Below are 27,723 nucleotides of genomic sequence, written 5' to 3' on the forward strand. Positions count from 1 at the left end.
AAGATCATGTATGATATACTGTATGCTAAATGAATGAATGAATGAACGTATGAATGAATAAAAGAGGTGAAATTTTCACCTATTATTTCATTAATGTAACTTTGTATTCAAAATTATGATTCTGAGTCTATATGAAAAGAATAGATCTATGAAAATATTGAAGATAATATAGTAAAGAGAACATTTTTGTAGGATCATCACAGGAGTTAAAAGGGTACAAAAAATTAATAAAATGGAATTTATTTTATACAGAGATCCAAAATAAAGATTTTCATCCTTCCAGTGACCACTGAAATTGCTATTGCCATTTCCTGGTGCCATCTGTAATTGTATCAATTGTTTCAAACTACAACTTTCACAGGAACAACCTGGGCTGATTTTATTTTAGGAAGCTTAATGATTCTTCTGATATTTAGATCATTTCAACTTCTGAAACCATCAGAGTCCATCCACTGGGTATCAGAATTATATTTAAAAGAGGCAGAATCACCTCCAATTCTATACCTTAAAAATGTCCACTAAATCCAATAAAGCCTCAAGAAATATTGCACTGTCTGTTAGGTGAAAAGAAAAGAAAAGAATAGCATTGAGTGAACAGATTATTTTAGAATTTAGCTATGGAGGGCTCCAAGTAATTGTGTAGAGGCAAGCTGTATCTCAAAGATGCTTTTTCAAAAGGCAACTGCACCATGTTTTTTCTTTGAAGAAGAAAACAATGTTTCACTTTACATCCAAGAAGCTTCATAATTCTGGCTGGATGGTGGGGGGGATGGAAAGATTACTTCTTACCTTCCATCCCCCCACCAGCCAGAACTGATGAAGCTTCTTGGATGAGAAGTGAAACAACAACATCATCATCATCATCTTCTTCTTCTTCTTCTTCTTCTTCTTCTTCTTCTTCTTCTTCTTCTTCTTCTTCTTCTTCTTCTTCTTCTTCTTCTTCTTCTTCTTCTTCTTCTTCTTCTTCTTCCTCCTCCTCCTCCTCCTCCTCCTCTTCCTCCTCTTCAAGGAAAAAACATAATCCAGTTGCCTTTTGAAAAAGCACCTTTGAGACAACCATGACCTGGATGACTGAGAATTTCCATAGACATTAAGTAAGCTATATGCACATGTACCAGATGTAAACCAACAACAATAACAACCTGGCTTTTAAAGGCTAACTTGGAGAGTATGATCAAAACCTGGAGCAATAGAGAGTAAGACCTTTTTAGTTGACATCCAAAATGAATATTATGCACCTATTCATCCAGCTTAGATTATTATTTCACATTTCTCTTATTATATTAATATCAGCCATTGTTTTTTTCCCTAGAGCACCCCACAGTGGTTCATGTAAAGAGAAGACCATGCATGGTTTGCCTATTAATATTTGGCAGCACTTTTCTTCTGACCTGCGTGTGACTTCTTTCTTTTCCTTCTCTTTCCTTTGCTGCTGAATAAATGTATTAGAAAATAAACCAAGAATCCCTCTATCCACGTGTAAGGAACACGTCTACGTTGTTTTTTTTTTAAAAAAAGACGCAAGGAGCAGCAACACATTAACAAAAGGAATTACCAGTGCATTGTGATTATGAAGCATTTTGCATATAAGAATATAAATAGATTATGTCATCCAATAGTCCAAAGGACTCAAATATGAAATTGTTTTATTTGGGGCAATACATAAACTTTCTCATTTCCTTCTTCCTTCCTGCCTGCCTAGGTTTTGTAAGCCATATCCTGGCATTTGTTTTTGCCTTTAGCTTAAAAGTAAGACAGTTTATTTTCCTTTTAATTTCCAGAACTATGCACTAGCAGCATAGAAGGGTTCTTAGCAGCTGTGATCTTTGGGAACAGCAGTGAAAAAGACAAAATATGTAAGAGTATCTATGATGTTCAGTCTATTTTGTTGCTGAATAAAATGCCAATTGGGTTGGATTTTTCTGTGTGATTTTTTTGGATAGCTTGCAGGTGAGATGAATAACAACCCCTGAGCCTTTGGCCTCTTAAGAATTATCATGATAAGGATGAGCTTTGAAGTCATGGACACTAAGGTGGGATGTCACCTGGCTGAAGACCTCCATCTGATTCAGATTCCAGACGGAAAGGAAGTGCCTTACAGAGGCCAAGGGAGAGAATAGGAGGGGAGACTTGGTACAGTATAGGAATGGGCAGCTCTTGTTTCCAGCTCTAATATCCCAGTGCAATTATTTTGTGGACATCCACTCTTTGCCTGCACAGGAGATAGGGCTATAAGTGTATGTTATTTTTTAATTACAAGGGGGTAGAAAAATCCTGATGATGGGCTGGAAGGTGCCATTGCATTGTTATTTTTTTCTCTCCCTTCGTTTGCTGATTATGTGAGCTGGGCTCCTTTGCTAGCCGATGATAAGCAGAATTTCCATGTTCTCTGCATAATTAATCCATCTCTGCCTCTCTTCATGCCAACTCGCCCGTTATCGCCGGCACATGCCTGAATTGCAAAAGAATCCGCTCTTCAATTGGAACTTATTGATATTCTAAGAAAAAAAAGAAGGGAGGGGGAAATGAAAATCCTTAAGTTTAAGCCATAGATTTTTAAATGGATTAATTTTGTTACAATCACAGCCATCTAAGGAGGGAAAGCAGGCAGAGAAAATGGAAAGCATCTCCCTTTTAGCAGAATTGGGTCCAGACCACTGAAATGTTCTGGCAGAGCTCTCTTTTAAAGTCAGAAAAATTACCATTAATTTACATCACATGAAATACTTTCTGTGCTAGAAATATTCAAGAGACGTTCTTTAAATGCCTGCTAATGCTTGATAACATTTCTAACTTTCAACATTTTGCTAGACTTCGATATGACATGATAGGAATGCCTGCCAGGGAGGTATATGTACCATTAATATCTTCTTATCACATATTTGGGTGATCTTATCTTCTTCTTAAACATCCTGAAGGAGACATGAAACAATGGAGCAAGTGTTATGGAATCCTCTTTAGTCAATTCATAAGGGTCAAAGTTAATTGCATAGTTTTAGATTTTGGTGGAATGTTTTACTTTTATTTTAAATGCTATTATTTTGAATGGGATATAAAGCAAGAAATGTAAAGAAGCATAGTTAAAACCATGCCTCTTTGAATATGCTCACGGGAAATATTTGCCGTGTCAAAAGTAGCTTTTTTAAAAAATCTAAAAAATATTGTTTTTTATATTCAGGTTTTTAACAAAGTAACTTACAGCATGAAATATTCAGACTGTCTTGAGGTTTTTCAAGGGTAGTTAGAGATAATGGAGGAATTGATGACGTCCCACTGATTGTTTCAGATATTCTGAATCCAGATTCAGATTATTGCCAATTGTTCTGGCTTTATTCTATTTTAGTCCAAACACATTTCTTGAATAGAAAAGGGGTAGCAGCAGCTTTCAGTGACTGAAGGTTCCTGTTTCTCAGTCTTCTTCTTGATCATCCATAAAATCAGAGCTATGTGTCAGTGCATCTCTAATATTCAATGTTAGAAAACCAGAGTATATACACTACTGAATGATGACATTCAGAATTAAGAGAGAACTAAAGGTGCTATTTTTGACACTGACTGCAGAAGAAACTTAGCTATTTTAAATTGTCATTATAATTATAAAACTGTCTTATTCTCTTTCAACCATACATTGAAACAGAATGAAAAGCTGTAATAGCTTTTGGTGAATGTAAAGTAAATATAGTTCTGTTCATTTCCAAATAATAAGAGAAAATGATATTTCAAAAACATTTTCTATTTGCAGACATTTGCTGTGAAGTGAACATAAGCAAAATAAGCTATTCTAGTTTGTCATTGCAGGCAATGGTTTCATTCAATGAGGAATATTCCCATTCATATAGACATTTCAAAATCACAGAAGAAAATCAATGATACACAATTATTTTCAAACCGTAAATTATTGCTAAAGGTGTGGAGATTAGTGATAGCATTTCCAAATGTATGTATAGTCCACTGCAGTTCCCCCAAATCATATTCACATTAGCTACATGTGCTGATGGAAAGGCTGTACTTAAATTCTCCAAAATACAGATGAACATATGAAAGCAGTTTTAAAAATGAATTAAAACAATCATAATTCAACATAAGCTTTGGTAATTGTATTTAAATTATAAAACCATGAAAGCAACATTTAAAACACATCTGTAACTGACACATGTTAAATTAAAAGCTGTTAAAAAGAAAGGATTGGATATTCAAATTGTCAACTGGTACAATATTTTGGGAGTGAGCATTTAACTGGATCTTCAAAGTATTTGTTAGTTGCAATCATTGCGAGTAAGGAGAAATATTGAAGGGTTTTATTTAACTTCCAACTCTGCCTACTTTTATGTCAATAAATAAAAGAGACAAATCTTGTGCATGATTGCTAAGAAAGACAAGATTTTCTGGGGAAAACATACTGATCTCCAAGCTACTTTTTACATTAAGGAACAATTTTAGAGTTTACTGGGAATATGTCCTGAATTCCATATGAGGGCAATGCTTTTATTAGATCAATGAAAACACATGCAAAATAATGTATAATACATCAGATAAAATGAGGAACATAGCAAAGATATAAGAGAAGGGGGGGGGTAATCACAACCTTAAGGCAATCACAACCTTAAGGCGAAATCTGGGATGGTATTACAAATATCCATGTTTGTAACTCTAACTGGAGGATTATTTCAAGGTTCCTTTTAGGACTGAGAACATTGTTATTCTTCAAAAGAATGTTTAAATACAGTCACATCGCTTGCATGTTTGAAAATCCAAAATATAGTACACAAATCAATTAATGACAAATAGAACTTCTAGCACTTTAATGCAAAAACATCTCCATTTATTTTATTTTAAATGATGTACACACAAATCTTCATGATGATGTGTCATCACTGAATAACAAAGGTTGTAACAAGAAAAGGCATATTACATACATTAATTAAGGAAAAATAAATATATCTGCATTCTTATGAAACAGACAAATGTTTCTGTGATTTCTCATTTTTCTATTTAAAGGATGAATACACACATAGACAGACACACACAGACAAACACACTTGCAATGGGTTATCTACTCAATTAGTAAAGTCCTCTGGAAAGAATATTAACCAGACTAAATTCTTTTAGTTTCTGTTAGTGGGAAAACGAACAACAATAATCAATTAAACTCTTTCCAATATCCATAAATTAATTTTTAGAACCCAAAAATCTTCAAGAATTCTTGGCAGTTAAGAAAACTAGTAAGACATCCAAACAATATACAGAATTCAACAATACAAAATATTACAATCATTCTATTTTACTAATAAAACTACTAACAAATTCATAATGAAATCATTACAAAGAACCTCAAGAACAATGTCACACTAAGCTGTGTCTAAACACTCTCCTGAAAAGTTTTTCTTGACCACCTTCTTATCACCATCCACCGCAAGAGAGGTGAATAACTTCCTATTCCATGAAATGCCATCAATGACAAATGCTATCTTTGGGCATTAATCTCCTTAAACCTCACAAAAATGGAAACTCACAAACAACTTTTCCAAGTGACACACATAAAACTGATTGGAGAAGGGAGTCTTGCAAATACTTAAGACACTGAGTCACATAGGACTTATATTACTTGTTGCAAACTTTTTTTAAAATGGTGAGGCCAGTATTATTATCCCTCTTATGTGGAAATAATTGTTTTCCTAAAGCTGCACAGTGAGTTAGTCACGGTAATGACACTTAAAGACTTTCTGATTGTACTTCAAAATTTTGGCCATTGTATTAAATCAGACACATTTTGATATCTTATTAAGATTGAACTTCAAAGGATGAGACTAGCAAGGTAAGTATACCAGGTTGTTATGTATGTAGTATATCTAAGTGCATATTTATACACCACAACTATCCCACTTTGAGGCCACAAAAGCACAATACTAAATATTTATTAATTCAGAGGGTGGGAGAAAGAAACCTCAAGTTTAAATTCTTGGGAATTTATATAAAATTCCCAGCTATCTTTGCAGTGGGCCATCAACTGTTGTGTATATGGCTTCATTATTATCTGTAATAAAGATTCTTCTGGTGGTAAGCCATGTGTGAGTTTTCTGCCAAGTCAAATCAATAACTATGATAAGGGTAATATGTCAGGAGACAGATGATTTATTGCTGCATTCATATTAGCTTGATTGCTAATCTTATGCTTATTGCTATTGGATGATAGACTATTATCTCCCCTTCCTTCTATGTATATGTTATGAACTTTGAAAGATGGCTCATGTAACTTGAAGTCAGAAGAGCTCTGCTATCTGCCCCAAAATTTGCAAATATGTATTCGAAATGGTATAAATCTGGCTTGTTCGGAAATGAGATTGTCTCAGTCACCAAGGACTTAAAGACTGGGTCAACCAGAGCCCAGACATGAATTCTTGTTCATTATTTTACTGTGAACACTTTACAGCTTCACTCCTGAATTTGACAGTAAATCAGCAATGTCCTGACACTTTCTCCTGAGCATAACACTTAGCTTGATTTGGAAAAAAATCTTACAGACACAGCTCAGATACATCAAAACTTTTATTACAAAAAAGAAAGAAGCCCCCCACACAATACTTGTTTACTCACTACAGTGCAAAGATGTTAGGGACTAGGAGAATTCTCCCAGTGATATATTTAAACTGGAAACCAAAAGCCAATTACATCAAAGCACAGATTGATTTATTGACAGGTTTTGGTATCAGAGACAGATAAAGTAGTCTAAAAAGGGCAGAGTTACAATATGACTTTATAGACTTATACAAATTATCTTTTAATTCACTGATTACATAATAAACATTTGATTGGATATAGAACCACTAAGCTATTCAAAAGAAGATAGAATTGCATAAGGTTGATAAGGCTAGTACATATGCATGTTAAATCTGAATATATATATTTCCAAGAATTTAAAGAAGAATATATAATTCCTGTATCTGTATGTTTTGGCCAGTATGGGCTCATAGGAGAATTAAAAATAACTAAATGTTAAGCTACATATTAATATCTTACAATGTTTATCGAGATCTGGGGCAGGATTATTTGTAATCCCATGGAAAGTTATAAAGCATTTTCCTTCTCAAAATAGGTTGCTGTATGTTTTTATTGCTATTGTAGATATTTTCTTCTTTTAATTATTTATTATTGTGCACCCTACCTGGTGCTACAAGTTCATTAAATAAATATGTAAATAAACAAACAGGCCCCCTCAAAATGTTATGTAAGAACTATTTGAGCCTTGGATCATCAGTTTGCTGATGCCTCCTCCTGAGAGACGGATGATATATATCTATATTGGTTCTTGCCACCATAATTTAACATGATGGTTAAAACTGCAAGTGGTTGATTAGCTTTATACTTTTTTCTAGTCATATTAGCATTCAGGGCAACTTATAACATTGAGAACAAATGCAAATTATAAAGCAAATGTTAACATCAAAGTAATAAACAATTAAACGTAATACATTAAAATTTGAAATTAAATTTCATGGTTTTTAATTTATTTCTTAGCAATTGTTAACTATAATGGTTTTTACTTACTTATTTATTGTTTTACTCTTGCTTTGTGAGATAGACAACTATATAAATTAGAAAGAGGAGAGGAGAGAGGCTTGGTTGTCTTTTCCATTTTCCTAGCTATTAGGAGAATGGAAATCAAATATACTTCCTTGGGAAGATCATCTGGCCTAGAATACATGCAGTAGGAGATTCTGTCTTGGAAGAACATATTTATGGCAATGGGAACTTCTTCAAAAGTTCCTCTTCTGTTGACTTGAGTGGCCATGCAAGTTCATAAGAAGAGAGCTAATTCCACAGAGAACTGATCCTTGGCAAATTCTGCTGAAATGAATTGCATTAAAGATCAGAGCCAAGTGTGTCTCACAAACAGTGCAGATTTTTCAGTTCAGCTGGAAATTGTATGGCATTATATGATTCCTATATCTTGCACTTGTTATTTGGCATCAACTGTATTTTCAGACCCTTTTCAAGGGCAGCTTCTTTATATCAGGGTAACTTATATGAATATTATCTTGTACCCTTTCAAGGGATCTCAACAGATGTAAAATTCTCAAGATACAACTATGTCATTACCCCACATTAGCTCAGAGATCTTTGCATAGGATATGAAAAAGGGTTTTTCTTCTCTAAACCTAACCCTTCTGTGAGGCCTCTAGATAGAGAGTATCAAAATGCTTCTTTCCATACCCACAGGGCAAGCTTTTTCCCCAAACTCACTACTCAAATGGTTTATCACATTGTAATGCTCTCTCCACTGTAGTTCTGGAGGTCAATGGAAAAAAGTCTCATTTGAGCTGAGTTTGTGCCCCTGTGGATAAGGGCCATTGAAACACAACTCATGTCCTGTTATATCATACTCTCTGTAAGGATGCACAGCCTCATTTTATAACTCCTTACCTGACAAAATATCCAGTAAATTCTGATCTCTTTCAGGTATAGCTGTTACTATCAGATCAGTATGATTCAGGTTTTTTGAACAAATTCTGCTATACTATCTGTAAAATCAGACAAAGTTTGGTTGCCCATCCATGATTTCACCATCAATTGTAATACACGGTTTTATTTTAATGTTTAAATTTTTATTCTGGTCTGTGAACAGTGATCAAATGGTTTATCAAGTTAGCTAGTGTCAATTTCAGAATGGTAGTGGCAACTCAAAATATAAGTAACCCTTTGAATATGCTCAGAACTGAGCATATTTTCTATTATGCTGTTTAAATCATGGGAATATTTCCTGCAGGTACTCAGAAAGGCAATTTCTGTAAAATAAAACCATCTATAGTTAGAAAAATCAGGTCCGTTTTTGTAAAACCAGCTCATGAGTATTTATGATGTGTCACCTTGTGCCCACCCAGAAAGAAATTAGAAAGAAATCACTTGCAATGGAAAGAGGAATTTAAGAATATCAAATAATCCTTAATTAATTTATTCTGATATTTATATCTATATATTATCTGTCCTAGTACTCAGAAATTCATATGGAAGTTGCATGTACAACATCAGTCTAACTTCTGTATGCACAGTATTTTCTTACCTTCCAGTTGCTTTTCACTAGCATTTTATTTTTAAGCATTCTGCCCAATAATGTCAAATTTGACCGGCTTAAATGAGTACTTGTCTCTATGGTGTGACAGGAGTTTAATGTATAAATAGATTATATAGTTTTATGTTACTTGTGCTGTCTTGTGTAGATCAGTCTAGTCCCTGACTACTAGCAGAATACCAGATGAAATATTTAGAATGCAGAGCGATTACATTCACAGCTGAATGTATGCTGAAATATTAAAGGGTCTGATTGCTATCTCGCAGAGGAGATTGTTACAGAAAGCAAATCAAGTATCCAGTTTGAACTCTAAGAAAACCTTATATTCTTTTTGGCTGATGCCATTATTTTGGCTCATTCCAGCCACTTGTATAGGATATTAGATTTTCCCATAAGCTCCACTGTCGGGTAAAATCACATTGGTGATAAAGTACACCAATGATAAGAGGCCATTGTATTTCATAATAAATTGTATTTTTCAGATTTTAAAGATGGTGTTTGCATATGGAACATCCTAGTCCTCCAATAGCAAACTCTGTATCATTCAGTACCATTGACTGTATGGCTAAGGCTCTTAGAGCTAACATATATGAGGTCAGTTTTAACTCAATTTTCAAAACTGTTATTACGTTAAAATTATTTTATATGATTTGTCATGCAAGTGTTTTAAACATTGAACATTGTACTAGAGAATATTAATGCTTCCAGACAACCGCAAGACAGCCTTTTCCAAACTGAGGCTTCCAGAGATGCTAGACTGAAGCTTGATTAATGCCAGCCAATATAGATATATTATGTTTCCTGAATCTGCAGGGCATGAAGTTAAGCATGAGATTGCCCTGGTCATTAAGAATCAAGCCTGCTCCTGTTAAAATAATTCCGGATTTTCATCTATAAAGCAAAAAAAAAAAAAAAACAATCAAGGAAAAAGAATATAGACACAGGAATCAAGCTTGACTTGGGTTTCTAGTGTGAGACATAGCTGACTGAAGACATAGCTGACTGCATGAACAGAGATGACATATGCTGTGTAGAATGAAAGACTAACAAGTAAGTCGGTTCTTCAAATTTTTCTGGAAAAGGAGAGATTGGGATATTGCCCATGAGTATTCTGAATGACAGCTTTCCTTGAGGAAATCATAAAAACCGGTCTTCCATGGGTTTGAGAGCGAGGACCTAAGGGAGGGAGATGACATCTTTGCTCTTAGCTGCAGTGGAGCCTTTCATGGATATAATCAATCTGACTTTCTAATCACTTTTGGAAAAATTCAGTTTAATCACTTTATGGATATGAGAGACTTTCAAAACAGCAAGTTTAATTTGACATCTGGTGATTTTCACCTTCCTTGAAATTTAGAAATCTTAAATAGAGTCTTAGAAATTTAAAATAATATATACAATTACCAAAAAGCGGAGGGGGAAAGGATTTTGATTTAAGAAAATTTAAAATGTTATCAGGAAACTAGAGAGATTTAGAATACTGATTATTTTTGCTATAAGATTTGAAAGACATGTATATAATTAAATAATATACTTGTGGAAAATGACTAGAATGGAATTAAATCCATATTAGGTACTGAGGCTTGATAAAGGTTGCAAATGGACACTAAATGGACCTAAAGGACCTGGCAGAAAAGAGTTATAATGAAACTAGCTGTATATTTTTCTTATCTTAAATACTTTTTCTACTTGTCACAAAATATTAATATCTTAGAAAGAATACAGATTTTAATGGGTAAACTTTTAGAAGATGATGAAAAAATTGTTAAAAATGTTTTCTTGACATAGAGTTAGTGTTGGAGGCCTGGAAGACAACAAAATTGAGATTAACAAAATGGGAATACCAAAGACAAATGAAAAAAAAAAGGATCTAGAAACGGAACAACTCCAACAAGAAATCCTGGATAATGCCTCTTTATGTGATTTACAGACTAGGCTAGTGTGAGCTTTCAAGAGTTTTCTTTAATATCAAAGTGTGATAAAAGATCAAAATCTGAATTGCCATAGGAAGGATTTAAAGGTCAAGACTGCAGAGCAAAAAAATGGAATATAAGATTGGACTATTTGATCAAGGATAAACTATTTGTTTGATATTGTTGGTAACTCCTGACAGATTTTTTTGCTGAACCAGAATTGAAAAGGGTGATTTCTGGAGTGCATTTAGGTAAAAGTTAGGCTATGGAGATAAGGGGAGGGTTGTATTTGTAGCTTTAAAAGAGGGTGAAAAGTTAGTATAATTGCTTGTGCTCTTATTTATTATTGTCTTTGTTATCTCTTTCCTTTCCTTTCCTTTCCTTTCCTTCCCTTCCTTCCCTTCCCTTCCTTTTTTTCTGCACTTTTACTTTTACTTTTGTTTGTGTTAGTTTTTACTTTTTTTATTAACAGCTTAATTTAATATAATTATTTTAAAAAGTCAAGCTTGACTTCAGGAGCATTTATATTTAATGTATCACTATCAGACTGTAAAGGATGATAACGTTGAAGCTGGAACCAGTAGTTCCCAGGCTAGAGAAAAACGTTATTAAACATTCCCTAGCTACTTCCTCAGGCTATCAAGTGCCAATTGGCTGAGAAAGATGGAAGGAAAAAACATTTCCTCTAGCATATAAAAAGTTTTGAATTCCTTCTACATTAGGGGCATTCTGCTTGTGTTTATAAGTTTATTTTTGTCAGCAATAAAGGAGCGAATTTGGCCAAGTCAGGTCTGAGAGTCTTCTGCCAATTCTAGTTAGTACTGCATAAAGGATTAAATAACTAATACGAAGGCTGGGAAGCCATATTTACTACTGAACCCCAGTGTAAAATCTGACACAAAGATAAGACATCAGATACTAATTTGTTTCCTCCTTACCTGTTGAAGGAAATTCTTAAATATAGGAATCTATCAGGTGCAAAGGATCAGGACCATAGGTTGAGTTGCAGTTCAGAAAGATTTATTGCTCAAGCCTATACACACAAGCGCAAAAAAAAACAAAACAGATTTATGATACCATTGGAAAAATAATTAACAATTATAATATTTGTTAACGGAATAATCCATATCTTTCATTATCTTGTCTAAATTTGTTATAGTGATCTTTTGTAGGATTAATCTCTTTATTTGTCTGGAAGACTGCTCATTTTATCTATCCTTGAGAATGGGGAAACAAAAAGATCTACAACCTTCACTTCTTCACCATCAACTGTATGTTATCTACAAATGTAGACTGGTGTACACCTTCCTTTTTGGTATTTATTGTTGACAAAATAGTTCCATTTTATTTTTGTAATGAAACTAGGATTCTACATTTTCTTTAATTATAAATATCAAAAAGGTGTCTTATGCATATCTTAAATTGCTAGTGCTTTGATCTCAATTTTAATACTGCATATTGTGTCTGACACTTGCCTATCTTATACAGTTAGAACAGACATGACAATATTATGCATCTTTGTCTCACTCTTTCTGAACCACTCTGTTCCCCCCCCCATTCATGTCTTACAATAGTAGCCTCTATATTCACTGAGGAGATTAATTCTGAGATTAATGAGAACGAAATAGATCTTAAAAATGCATCAAAATTTTATATTTTCCCCCTACACAATCCTCATCCATTTTTCATTTTGCTATGTTTTTTTATTGTAAGGACATGGGCCAGGCAACACAAAATAAACCATACAGTTTATTTTAGATGCTAAATAAATAAAAAAAGCAAGCAAACAAAAAGAAAAATAAATGAAAAAATAGGTAACTTTCATGCCTTAGAATATGTGCTAGAAAAACCATAGAAACTTTTTCTCTTATCGTTAAAAATATTAGCCCTTAAAAGATTATTTTACTTCAATAGTGTTACTTTTCTAATTTTCCAGTTGTTTGTGCCCTAAATTCAACCAAGGAATCATTAATACCTACTAAGTAATAAAATTATTTATTACATAGTGTATACATCTTTTCTAACCAGGGAATTTCCTGTATTTTTTAAAACACAGTATTAATTACCAGCACCATCTGTGCCAAACAGTAAGAAAACAATATTTTAATACAATGACTTCATGCATGTCACTTATCTTAATATTAAACCTTGCCATTTTGTTGCTGTGATTTACCTTCTACTAATTTAAATACCTTATGTTTTTATAAGGTTTAAACCGAATTCATGAATCAAAATTAAATATACTCACCACTCCTACATGCAGCTATTGTGTTTGCTTAAGGTTTTTGTGGATATATAGTATATGTGAGTATGTGTGTGTGGGGACTGTGTTTGCTGCTTTTCACTGAACAGTTTTCAGGAAACCTTGGCTGATTTTCTTCCTTAAGGTGTCATTGGGACATGTGACCTTCAAGTGTACATGTCAGAAATGAATTGTAATGGTTTTTATCAGAATTTTCACTTGCTGGTACATTTCTTTTCATAGGTATCTGGGATAACACTCTTAGCAAGAAATTTGCAGGAGAGAAGGCAGTAATGAGACTCCAGTAGCTTTAAATTGCCTAAAGCATACATTCTCCACAGTAGAAATTAACTGGTTATTTACAAACATCCACTTGCTACGTATTCCTGTATGGTTGCTTTTCTATGGAATATCAGTTTGTTCAGCTTTGTGATCTGAGACTGAGTGTTTTTTCTAAAGAGGCTGTGTACTTTGGCTATCCTCAGAACATTGGGATTGACCACATATTCCTGGTTTTGACTTATTCTGAATTCTTAAAGACTGAGGCCACCCTTCTTTGTTTGCTTTTGCTTCCTCCAGAAGGGGGATTTTTTTGTTCCAGTTTCCAGCAAAAAACAGCTCTAAATGTGGGACAGTTGTGGGCATCCAAAATGCACTCACATGGCCTCAGTTTCTTTGGGAGTGCCTCCTGGCCTTCATATGTGCTTCCTGGCCATTGGAACTTTGATCTGGGTCGTAAGCAGTGGTGGGATTCAGCTGGTTCACACCAGTTTGGCAGAATCCGTAGCTAATTTTTTTTTGCCCAGGCCCAGAATGGACTTTCAGAAGTGGCATCCACACAGAGAACCGGTTGTTATAAGTACCTTTTTGGGGCCTGAAGTAACTTTGAATGGTTGCTAAATGACCGATGATAAGTCAAGGACTATCTCTGTAAGTAATGTTTTAATGATCCCTTCTATCTTTTTCAGATTTAATATAATCTAGACTTGGTAAATTTGCACAGTGTTGGAGAACTTATTTCTTAATAATTTGTTAGATTCAACAATGGTCTATATACCATAGTAGACCTTTCTCAAAAATGGTTGCAAATGGGTTTTTAAAGAAAGTGGCAACACTTGTCATTTCCCCCCCTCGTTCCTCTTATTGAATTTGTACCTTAATACAAAAATACTCCAAGTGGCTAAGAGTAGTAGAAAATATATAAAATAAAAATTTAAAACATATAATTAAAAATAATTAATATTATAAAATATTATAAAACAATACTGTATAAAGATGCATCTCTTGGTAAGTTTTCTAAAAGTGGTAACAGCAGGATAAAAGACAGTTGTTAACAAAATGTATCTTTAATACATCTAAACCAATATGGTTAATAAAACCATATTGGTTTAGACCAAAACAAACTTTCTAAATTGGACCTGTGAATTCAGTTGGATTAGGTACTAAATTCTGACAGTTTAACTGTGTATATAAGAACCACAGTTGTGGTTGGTTTGAATTTCAGTTGATATGTTGCCAGAACCCAGTTAATTTATTACATTTTATTTATTATTTATTTATGCTTAACTTTTAGGTTTATATGGCCATCTACCTTGGTTCTGAGTATATATCAAAAACAGATACCTAACCTAAAAACAAAACAAAAAGTAACATAACAGTCACCACTAGATATACCCTAACTGGAACAGACACTGCCTACCAAATAGACACACCACAAACTATCTAGGACCTTGGAGAAAAACTCATATATCATTTAAAGGCTTGGAGGGCCAAGACAGTCTGAAACTCTTGAGAGGATGGTGTTCCAATGGATAGAGTGGAAAAGGCACTCTTCTTAGGTCCCATTGAGGGGAAACAGGATGTTCAACATCCCCAAGCAGGGTATTGAAAACAAGGTGTGTAGATTCTATTTTAAACATATACCCTTCAACTGCCTTGGTATCAAAATCATGGGTATTATGGTCACTGAGGAATGAATATGCATATTTGAATCAGGAATGATTTTTGAGAACTGATGCTAAGTAAAATAAAATCAGCACTACATGTAAGGTCCTTCTTTTTCCTGGTGTAGTGGGTTCATGAAGAGAAATACAAGAATCACATACTATATCTACGGAATAAATAACTGATCCATCTTCCTTCAGATTCTGAAAGCAATTGTTTCCATAAACTACCTACATTTTTTTCATAGAAAGCCATTTCTATTTCCCTAAATGTAGAAGAACAAAGCATTTCTACATGGATTCTATTTGTCATTTCCTTGGAGGCAGGGACATTTAACCCTTTAGGAATAGATCATCCATTTCTGATTATATAAGTATAAAAAATGGATTTCCATTTGTATAAAAAGGAAGTTTGGCTCAAAGAAAACTAATGCTTTAAGTTCTTGGTATCACAATCACCTTCCCTTGTGATGTTCTTTATTTATGGAGACTGTAAAATGGGCTAATACATAAAAAAGCTATTCTCCATACAGCAGCCCTCAAGCATGTTTTCACTGTTTATAAAGGACTTTTATTTATTATTTAAATAGGTTTTAAATGATAGGCTACTTTTAAGGGTAAAACTCTTTCAAAGGTAAATTCGGATAATCAGTTAAATGGCAACAGAATAAACATTTTGGAATAATATTAAGAGTACATAAGAACCAGCAGCTTAAAATGATAATATCTAGCTTCACACAAATAATAATACCTGTCAATAATTATAGCTACTTAATATCACTTGGATTCCTTTCTCAGCCCAATAAATCAATTTAAGGATGGCTACCAAAACACAACAAAATTCTTCCTATTTCTTTAAATTTTAGGGTAACCTGGCTAAAGGATTTTTGTTATTAATGCTTGCATTTATCCCCCCAAGTAAGGGATTTCTTACTCAACCATTTTTATATCCTCCCTCCTGTTGTTTTCTGGAGTGATCTTATAATCTTCTTTGTTGACTCTGTGTTATATCTCCCTTCCCTGTTGATACTTTTCCTGCTGCAAAAAGAAATATTTCATTTTACTTCCCCAGTATTTATAGTGTTCTTGCTCCTGTCAGTATTATTTCTACCAGTAAGATCAGAGAAATCATTCTGATGCCTTTTCAGCATTTCTTATATCTGAGAATAGGCCCTTTTGTTGAAATTTATGAACATTTACTGTCCTCCATTTATTCCATGACCTATCTATCCATCTGCTTTTACAGAAGTCTATGCCAATATAAAAGTGCCAATAAAATTAAGGATCATCAAAGAATTCTTATACCATATAGCAAAACCTATAGAATAACCACCACTGAAAAAAGCATTACTATGAATATGTGTACTCATGCTACTGAAATGTATGTATTTATTTCTGCAATATATATGCCACTCTGTTGCAAAATGTAGGAGTGACCAGATGGAGCCAGAGGGCAGAGTCAAACGCATCATCAGTTTGAAATCTCTACATGCTCATAAGAGGCCTAAATCCAGCCGCCCTTTTGAAGTCTGCTGACTCTTATCTGGCCCCAATTCACCATGGCCACTGGAAGTTCAGATTGTTGTGTATAGGTAGAATGAAATAAATTTGCAGTACTTTTGAACTCAAAAGATTCAAAAACACAAAAAGGCTATAAACAGCTTACAAATCTTAATTGTGAAGTACAGTATACTCCCAAACCAACCAAATCGAAATTTAGAATTTTACCTTAAAATACTAAGGTAAATAGTCATGACAACAAATAGATTACAATCTACTGCTTGGTAAGCTAGAAAAAGGTGGGATGGATTTGTAGCTGGCTGACAAACCGTACTCAACGAGTAGTCCTCAATGGTACTATATCCACATGGAGAGAAGTAAGCAGTGGGGTACTACAAGGCTCCATCTTAGGCCCAGTACTCTTCAATATCTTCATCAATGACTTAGATAAGGGAATAGAAGGGGAACTCATCAAATTTGCAAATGACACTAAACTGGCAGGGATAGCCAATACCCCAGAAGATAAACTCAGGATTAGTGAGACTGGCTCAAACACAGTAACTGTCAGAGGGACCTTGGAGTCCTAGTGGACGATCACTTGACCATGAGCCAGCAGTGTGCAGCAGCAACCAAAAAAGCTAATACAATCCTGGGTTGTATAAACAGAGGCATAGAATCAAGATAATGTAAAGTATTATTTATTACAATCACTTAAATATGAGCCAGCAATGTGCTGCAGCTGCCAAAAAGGCCAACACAGTGCTGGGCTGCATTAATAGAGGGATAGAATCAAGATCACATGAAGTATTAATACCACTTTACAATGCCTTGGTAAGGCCACACTTGGAGTACTGCATCCAGTTTTGGTCACCATGATGTAAAAAAGAAGTTTAGACTCTAGAAAGAGTACAGAGAAGAGCAACAAAGATGATTAGGGGACTGGAGGCTAAAACATATAAGGAAAGGCTGCTGGAACTGGGTATGTCTAGTTAACGAAGAGAAGGACGAGGGGGGACATGATAGCAGTGTTCCAATATCTCAGGAGCTGCCACAAAGAAGAGGGAGTCAAGTTATTTTCCAAGGTGCCTAAAGGCAGGACAAGAAGCAATGGATGGAAACTAATCAAGGAGAGAAGCAACCTAGAACTAAGGAGAAACTTCCTGACAGTTAGAACAATTAACCAGAGGAACAACCTACCTCCAGAAGTGGTGAATGCTCCAACACTGGAAGTTTTAAAGAAGAAACTGGACAGCCATTTGTCAAAAATGTATAGGGTTTCCTGCCTGAGCAGGGGGTTGGACTAGATGACCTCCAAGGTCCCTTCCAACTTTATTATTATTATTATTAGTAGTAGTAGTAATAGTAGTAGCAGTAGTAGTAGTAGTACCGCTTTATAAAACCCTAGTAAGACCATATCTGGAATACTGCAACCAATTTTAGTCACTATACTACAAAAAAGATGTTGAGACCTTGGAAAAAGTTCAGAGAAGAGCAATTAAGGTGATCCAAGGCCTGGAGACTAAAACATATGAAGAACGGCTGCAGGACTTGGGTTCAGCTAGTCTAAAGAAAATAAGAAGTAGGGGTGACTTGATAGCAGTATTCCAGTATTTGAGAGGCTGACACAAAGAAGAGGGCATCAAACTATTCTCCAAAGCACCAGAGGGCAAGGCAAGAAACAATGGTTGGAAACTGACCAAAGAGAGAAACAACCTGGAATTAAGGAAAAAGTTCCTAACAGTGAGGACAATTAACCAGTGAAACAGCTTGCCTTCAAAAATCGTGGGCACTCTATCACTGGAGGTTTTAAGAAGAGACTGGACAGTCACTTGTCTGAGATGGTATAGGTTCTCCTGCTTGAACGGGAGGCTGCACTAGAAGACTTCCAAGTTTCCCTTCCAGTTCTATTCTATTCTAAAAGAACAACAATTGCAAATAAGGTACCTGAGGATCTTTTTCCTGATCTGATTTTGTGCAGGACATTGTTCCAAAGGAGTCTGGCAATAACTGAAAAGACATACTAATGTCATAACAACAGTCTGTCAAGGATAGGACTCAAGGGTGCCCTTTTATGAAATGAATAGGAACATTCATATTGCTGTCCAACATTATAGAATTTCTTGCTTAAGCAGGGGGTTGGACTTAAAGTCCTCTAAATTCCCTAGTATTCTATGTTCCATTAGAAGATGCTTTTATAGCTAACTATATCCTAAGCTATACTGGGCTTTAACAATGATAACCAACATTTTGAATTGCACCTGGATACCAATTGTCAAGTAGTGCAGCTCTCACGGTAGTGATTTTTGTCATAAAAGAAATGGTTTTAATTATATGAGCCACTTCTTTCTGGACCAGCTGTTACTTCTGGATGTTATTTATCAGCAGCCCTATGAACACCAAATAGCAGTAGTCCATCTAAGAAATGACCATGGCATGGGTGACTATGAGCGGGGTTGGGGTTAGGGCAAATAATGTACACTTTGAACAGAGTTATCCTATGTTTCCTCCAGCAGTAAGTTGAAAAACATTAATATCAATGGCAAGAAAACTGTACAGATGTGTCCATGTATGATACATGAAGCAAGCCAAAATACAATGCTTTAGAGTAATCTAGAGGTAAAGTTAAAGTTATCATAAATAATTATCTGAATCTTCAGTTATACAGTACACAGGAATCAGGGAGCACTAAATGGAAGCTCTTTCTGTATTAGCCCTTGAGCCAGGGCTTCAAAACTTCTTTTAGACTGAGGATCGTATTCCAAATATCCATTTGGTTATGATTATGTGCTGGCAAGTTTTAGAAGGTTTTAGGGACAACTTATAGCCTTATAGTTCAAGTTATACATCCCACTTCAACATACCTTTTCCTTTATCGTTAGACTCAGAAGCAGAAAAAATAAGCCATTTATATTTTATGTACAGTCATCTACTTCCTTACCAGACCAGGTCTATTGAGATTAGTACATAACTTTTAAGATATAAAAGTTTTAAGACTGGGTGTGATTAAATTGCTAGCTAGTCTGTTTACAAACTCAGTTGTACCATGAATCAGTGCTAGATGTGTGTTTGGCATACAAATTTAAAATTGAAGCCCCTGAGTATATATTGAACTATTGGAGTCAATACATTCAGTTTATACTACTGGTTCAAGGAAAACAGACAGAGAGAGTGCAACTTTTTTGTGTACCTTTAGAGTATGTAAGAGTTTGTATCTGTTGGACTTTCAGTTATTTTACCACAGTTAATGGCAGTGTTGTTAGCTTTGCAACGGAATGGGAGATGTCCTAATGGAAATAACAATATCAGGTTCTTAGTCAGTATTTAGCACTATTAATAAGGTAGAAGAGGGGTGCAAGAACGATCTGGTGAATGGATTTCAATTCCCAAAAAATTTGCAGAGGTTTTTTTTAATTCACTTCCACCGAATTCCAACTCATGTATGTATTTTCAGGAATGAAAGAGCAGAAAAAAACAGAAGGGTTTATATCATGTTTTCAAATACATAAAACTACAAAACAAAAATAGAAAACCTTAAATATAAATACTATCCAACAAAACAACATATGAACACAAAAACTAAAAATAATATAAAGAGAAAAAAAAGAAGAAATCATATCTATCCTACATTACTACAATATAGACTTATGTCAACATTTCTTTGTTTTTATCTCCTTTAGAGATTAAGTACAGGCTTAAGTAGTGGAGTAGAAATGGATGGGAGAAAACAAGAACTGGGGTATTTTATAGAAATACTGATTTTTGACAGGTTGTTGTCCATTAAGAAGGAATCTTTTCAGAACTGGAAGGGATTACTGATTTTGATTATGTTTGTGAAGTGCAAGAAATAGTTGATCATAACCGTTAGGACTGTTTGAATTATAAAGACAAAAGTCTAACTTGGTGCCAAAATCATTGTAAAGATACCTTGCAGTTTTTGTGGATACTTTTTGCAAGTTTCTATGATTTATTGCAATCAACCAAATTACAGAGTCTTTTTGTAGATGGCAATAATAGGTTCTCTACAAGCCTTGCTTCATTATTATCCTGAAGAAGAATCTGTGCTGATGTACCACCATTTCAGAAACCCTTTGTCCACATGTCTGCTTTACTTTGCATTAGGGATGGTTTTCTGTCTGCTGATCCCTTCTTATCAATAGTGAGCATATCTTGCAAGCTTGATAAACCACAGTCATCTTTGCCTATTTATCTCTTAATTGGTAGAAGGAACTTTGTATCACAAATATGGTTAGGTTTCCAATGTTAATGCTTTATTTGTCTATACCTCCTAAGTGCAAAACTGGCCCTTTGAATAAAGCACAAGTTTAAGAAGAAATCTCTCATTACTTTATTCAGTGAAGCTCTGTATAACCTACATGTCTCTATATAGAGACCAATGTCCATGAATGGTGTCTGTTTGGCCCTAATATTTTCAGAATTATGTCTGAGAATCTATTGTTTGTCAAATAAAGAAATCTCACAGATAGTTCTTGACTTATGACCATTAATAAGAATGAATTGGAAAGAGTGCAAATAAGAACAACTAAGATGATTAAGGGCCTGGAGATCAAATCATATGAAGAATGATTGCAGAAATTAGGTATGTCAAGTCTAGTGAAAAAAAAACAACTAGGGGTGACATGACAGCAGTGTTCCAATATTTGAGGGGCTTCCACAAAAAAGAGAGGTATCTATTTTCCAAAGCACCAGAAGTCAAGACAAGAAGCAATGAATGGAAAATAATCAAGGAAAGAAGCAACCTAGAACTAAGGAAAAATTTCTTAACAGTGAGAACAATTAATCCAGTGGAACGGCTTGCCTTCAAAAGTGCTTTTGGGTGCTTCATCACTGGAGGCTTTTAAGAAGAGACTAGACAGCCACTTGTCTGAAATGGTATAGAGTCTCTGCTTGGGTTGGACTAGAAGACCTCCAAGTTTCCTTCTAACTATTATTCTGTATTCTGTATTTAGCAAGTGTTCAAATTTATGACAGTGCTGAAAAAAGTGATTTAAACTCATTCCCCACACTTACAACTGTTGCAGAACCCCTGAGGTTATGTGATAAAAATTTAGGTGCCTGGCAACCAGGATGTATTTATGAAAGTTGCAGCCATGTAATTGCCATTTGTGATCTTCCCAGGGGACTTCTGAAAAGAAAAGTCAATGAGAGAAGCTGGATTCACTCAACAACCACATGATTCACTTAGTAACTGCAGCAAAAAGGGTATAAAATTGAACATGGTCACAACTGCATCACTTAGTGATGGAAGTTCTATCCCCAATGGTGGACACAAGTTGAGGACTACCTGAGAAGAAGGAGTGTGGATACAGTGAAAGGGAAAATGGGCGAGCAACACCAAAAGTCATGTGTATGTATTTATTTCATTTTATTAAAAGTATCTTATATATGAATGTAAAAAGAATGTATGTTAACATCTGATAAATATCACGGTATATGTATGGGGGAGAGTTTGGAATAATAAAAAATTATTATAAAAAAAAAGTTGAGGACTATCTATATTGCTTAAGATGGTAGATAATTGCCTTCATAACAAATTAAGCTACAGCTCTATGGTAGACATGTCCATGATTTCAAAAAGGCATTTTCCTAACCTTAACCTGATATCCTAAGGATTGTATCTGGGGCCTACAAAATAATGGCCTACACAACTGAGTTTCATCCCTTCAACAAAATATCAAAAGTAAAGTCTTCCTTGACTTCAAACACTATCCAAACACCCCCAATGTTTGACTCGTTAGCTTCTTGAGATCAATTGAGATTGGCCATGAAAAAAATGATAGGACTTTATTATTAAAATGTTTGCAAACATAATATATTTTAATTTATTAGTGTGGCTGGTAATGCATTTCTACTGCATTTTAAGAAACAGGAATCTGTCTTAAGTATTACAGAAAAAATAGTCAATATATGTGCAAATTAATATGTGCTGACTGACAAATATGAATAATCATTAGGAATTGTACACTCTGATTTGAAGGAAATATTGCATACTGAGAGCATCAAATGTGCACAATCCCCAGTTTATAAGCATCTGAATTTATATTAACATTGCAGATCAGTATGGGACAGACAGGATGAAAAAATAAAATCTGCAGGAGCTAACTGAATCCTAATCACGCAGATATGAATTTCTATGTGCCATTCTGAGGCACCCTGAACTCTGGAACAGGGTGACCGATTTTTATTTCTTATACAGTAAGTTGTTTTTATCTGGTGTCTTTCTCTTTTGTCCTACTTGTAGTTTTCAAATATCAGCAAATTAAAACTTACAATATAAAATGCCACTAAGCAGGATAGAATTTAATAGAAAAGCAGGCAAAAAGAGTTTATGTGAACAGTTTGCCTTTGCTAGATCATGAAAATCTGTGGGATGCATAGGAACAATGTAGGCTACACACAGTGAACTGATTTTTTTTTTTTTTTATTCAAGGACATTTGAATCACATATACAAAGTACTGGGCACTGAAAAAATGAAATGTATATTTCTAAGTTAGGATTGATTGAACATGCATTTTAAGTAGTGTGGCTATTCACTGTTTAATAGAATTCAAATACTGGATACCACACATTCATTTCTCAGAGTTTTTTTAAAAACAGGTCAGCTTTCAGTATCTATATTTTTACTTCAAGCTTTTTTTTTCTTATGCACACACCTATACACATAGTCTTTGACTTATGACTTTAATGGTGCCTCTAATGTTTTCATAATTCATGGCGGTTGTAAATCAAAGCATCCACATGAGTGGAACTGATTTTATGACTTTTTTGTGATGATTATTATGCAAATGAGATGGTTGTTAAGTGAATGCTGCAGTTGTTAAGTGAATCCATGAATTCCTATCAGCGTGTTTTGCAGGAAAGAAGCCAGATAGGCTGGAAACTGGCAAAAAATATTATAAATTGTGGTGTAGAATGCTGCACCACCTGTAAGGGTGAGTGGGTTGCCAAGCACCCAAAATGCAGTTGAGTGATCATGAGTCTGTTTCTATGTATGTTGTATGTCACCATTGGAATTTTGGAATCAGGTCATAATAGCTTTTTGGGGGAGGATCCATCATAATTTTGAATGGTAGCTAAACTACCAGTCATTAAGTGAGGACTACCTATACATAGGGAGTGTGATGGCTCAGTGGTAAAAAAATGCTGAGCTTGTCAGCTGGAGAGCTGACAACTGAGTTGGAGATTTGAGCTCTGCACAACTGGGTGAGCTTCCATTACTTGCCCCAGCTCCTGCTCACCTAGCAGCTTAAAAGCATGCAACTGCAAGTAGATTAATAGTTACCACTTTGGTGGGCAGGTAACAGCATTCTGTGCACCTTTGGCATTTCACCATGCTGGCCACATAACCACGGAAATTTTCTTTGGACAATGCTGGCTCTCTTGGTCAGAAACGGAGATGAGCACTACAGACAGACACGACTGGACAGGGAAACCTTTATCTTTACCACAAGGCAATGTTTTTGCAGATCCAGAATAATGCTCCCAACTTAATTTACGATATTGTGATTACATTCACAAGGCATACATACACACAGTATCTTGCTTCTCCTTGGAACTTAATGAAAGTGAATGGGAGATCTTAGTTTGGACACTAATGGATCAAACTGGTTGGTGTTAATTTGAATTTCACTGGTTGTCAATATTTTTTTCAGTACTTTGAGTTTTAGCACGACACTAAAATGGATGGAGCAAGTGTCTGTGTGGCAAAAGACATTATTTCCTTAAAACCTTTTCAAGCTCCTGTACAAAGTAAACACGCACTGAGTTTATCAGCGCCACTTTCTTTGGTGACTTTATCAAAAGGTTTCTAGTATCTGATCTGACCACAAGCCAAGACCCTAGTCTTAAAAGGTTGCCCACTATAACAGGAAGTTTTGTGTGCCCGGTCTCTTTGCATTAAACTTTTCTTATATATAAGATCATGCATTCTCCTGATTTTACTTGTTTTTATGACTCGCGTTTGTATGTTATTGTACTTCAATATAAATCACTTTACAAAAATTTATTCAGCAGTGGTATAGAAAATGTAAGAACAAAGAACTTTATTTTCCAATGCAACATTTAGGTAAACAAAACATCCCATTCTAAACCTACCGTTAATCTCCAAAGAGTTTCAAAGAGATCTGACTCATGAATTTATTGTACTTTACAATACATTTTTCCACCAAACCCACCAAACCCTCAACACTAAGGGTCTCACATTAATAGTTACTGATATTTTCTCTATTTCTTCTTTCAGTTCTTTCAACCTTTTTTCCAGCGCAAATATTCAGAGCTTACCACAGTGCACGTGCTCAGTTACTTTGCTTGTTAAAAAAATCATGTACTGATATATGACTACCAAGCTGAAAAATAAATAAAATAAAATGTACAATGCCCAAATCCAGTGGCAGCACCTAGCTGACCTTGGTTGAACTTAGGAGACCACCAGAAAATGCTTCAGTCTAGGATAGGGGTCAAAAAGCTAACTCAGAAGGCAGTAGCAGACCTTCATCTGAATTGCAGCTAGTAAAACTGCATGGACATGTCCATAAAATTATTAGGAATCAAGGATGACTTTTCTACAGTTTTCTGAAGTTGGTTATTATGTACAAAATTCTTTGTGGGCAATTTTCTCTCTTAATACTTCGGGGTGGTTTTGTTCAGGATCATAACTGGAGGTGAAAGGGTTTATCTTCCTGTTCTGTGCAGATCTGATCAATATCAGGATATCCACACCTAATATCAACGCTAAAAATGGTATAGGAAATTGCTGCCCATGTAAAATGCATTTCTGTGATACATTATTTATTTTAAGGGGGCGGGAGATCAACTTGATAATCTTAATATCATGACCTATTGATCTCGTTCACATTGACTGCTAATCATGCATAATCAATCTGTTGCTGTGTTGTATGAGAACTATTATTTGTTTAACAAACTATGATTTTAAAGTCCTAATTTAATACCTTTAGTGTTTTCCCCCCTTTTATGCTGTTCCAGCTTCCAAAGGAGCTTACACTGTATGTAAGAACTCAGTGAGAATGTCAACAAATCCATTAATCCATTCTGATTTCCTTGTTGGGATCAAAAAGTTGAATCGAAGAGTAGCAGTTGCCGCCTTAGGACTCTATAGGATCTATTATGCTGAACAAGAGGTTAATTAATGGACAATGAGGCTGTATCCCATTGATCTCTGGGAGATGCTTAAAGGACTACACCATGTAACATTCCCAAAGCTTTGATGCATAGAGGGAGGTCAGCAGGCAAAAAAGTTTCTTCTATGCCATCAGAAATTTTTTGTTAATTCTGTTAGCAGAAGGAACAAAATGAATGAATGAATGAATGAATGAACAAATGAATATTGAGAGATAACTGCAAAGACATTCTAGGAAAGACTTAATGGTCAAACCATGTATGTTCTAAGCTGGAAAGTAAAATACTATCAAGAATTTCAGTTAGCCTCCTTTAGTTATATGAAAACTCCTATTGCTATATACTTAGCAACTTGCATTTCAAAGTGAAATAAATTTGTTGGCTATTATTTCAATACAAGTATGTATGCTCTTTTCCACAGTGAATAGCCATGGATTACTCAGTTTAGGGGTTGTGCAATGTTCTAAAATAAACCATCCCCATGGGCCACATGCATGGGTTCACTGAGCAACATGAACACAGCCTATATTTAGCATCATAGCCACACCAGTTTGAAGCTAAATGTTATACAGTCCCTTAAATAAAAATTTAATGAAAGGCAGATACAATAAATTATTGTAAACTTAATGGGGCAGAGAATTTAGCAGGTAGTAGTAGTAGTATTTTGACACTAGTGAAATGTTTAAAAGGCTCTAGGAAGTATTTATTTGATAATAGCAGTCTAGGGGTCTTATAGTTAAGAAATGGATGTAATGAAATTAATTTTATAGATGAAGGTTTAGCCAAGGTTACGTAACAGAGATAGTACACTAGGTAACCTGCAAAAGCAATATTTCATCAACATAAATTGAAATACATTGCTTTCTACTCTTTTTATTCAAGGGAAATTATGAAAAGCTTTAAAATAAGCATTTTTCAATGCATTTTCCAATGTCGGTGAGTGGTAATTCAAAGCAGGTTGTGATGAATTTAATCAGAAAGCAATCTCTGATAAAAAAAATCAAGGTGCTTACATCAATATGTTGATGTATCTAACTTCAATATTTCCATCCTTTGCTCTGCATTTTTGTTTAAAAGTTTATCTCGTATAGATATTAGTCTATTGTAGTTCAGCAATATTTTCTTAAGGTAACAACACTTTCTTTGGGAATCCATGGGCTAACATATGCAAACTGCATAAATTATTAGGTGTCAACAAAGTATTATGACTTTTCTGTGTCTCTTTGTTGCCATCTAGGGCTCATGCAGATCACTGAAGCCCAATTATAGTAGCCCTCACCGTGTAAAATTTAAAGTTAAAAGGAGAACTTGGAGATATAAGTTGCCATTTCTACAAATGAAACCTATTTATCTCCAATAAATAATAATAAAACATCAAGGGGAAGACATAACAAAAGTAGAGGTCTACCCAGATATACTGATTATTTTAGACCATGATGCGAACTATACAATTCTTAATTGTTCTAGCTCCTGGTTACCATTGCTTATTCTCTTTTTTCCTTTATTCTCATGCCTTCCCCATTATTTTTGGTTTGTCTCCATTATCTTTTCCAAACTTGTTTTCTAGCCTTCTATCTTGTTTTCCTGTACAAGTAGTCCCTAACTCATGACCACAATTTTGGTTGCTAAGCAAGTGATTGTTAAGTGAATTGCGCCCAATTTTGCGATCTTTTTGTTATTTGAATCACTCCAGTTGTCAATTGAATCATGAGGTTGTTAAGCAAATCTGACTTTCTTCATTTATTTCACTTGTTCAAAACGGGCTGGGAAGATCACAAATGATGATTATATGATCACAGGATGCTGCAATTGTCAAAAATACATGTTGATTACCAAGTGGACAAATTTTGATCCCATGACTATGGGGATGCTCTGATGGCTGTAAGCCATTTTTTTTAATGCTG

The 27,723-nt window shown here is 34.8% G+C and overlaps 2 long non-coding RNA genes across 2 annotated transcripts in view; one reads left to right on the top strand and one right to left on the bottom strand.

Moving 5' to 3' along the window:
- Positions 1-22,018, top strand: part of LOC120301501 — a 53,583-nt gene extending 31,565 nt beyond the window's left edge. Inside the window, exon 3 of the long non-coding RNA XR_005554919.1 lies at positions 21,802-22,018. This is a non-coding gene — a long non-coding RNA (uncharacterized LOC120301501). The remainder of the gene's footprint in view (positions 1-21,801) is intronic.
- LOC120301502 overlaps positions 1,374-27,723 on the bottom strand; it is a 35,062-nt gene continuing 8,712 nt past the window's right edge. The window contains exons 2-3 of the long non-coding RNA XR_005554920.1: positions 11,919-12,013; positions 1,374-2,498 (exon numbers count right to left, since the gene is read on the bottom strand). This is a non-coding gene — a long non-coding RNA (uncharacterized LOC120301502). The remainder of the gene's footprint in view (positions 2,499-11,918; positions 12,014-27,723) is intronic.

Source organism: Crotalus tigris, unplaced genomic scaffold, assembly GCF_016545835.1.
Source record: "Crotalus tigris isolate CLP2741 ecotype Arizona unplaced genomic scaffold, ASM1654583v1 scf7180000024384.25900115:4084858, whole genome shotgun sequence".
Classification (NCBI taxonomy): Eukaryota; Metazoa; Chordata; class Lepidosauria; order Squamata; family Viperidae; genus Crotalus; species Crotalus tigris.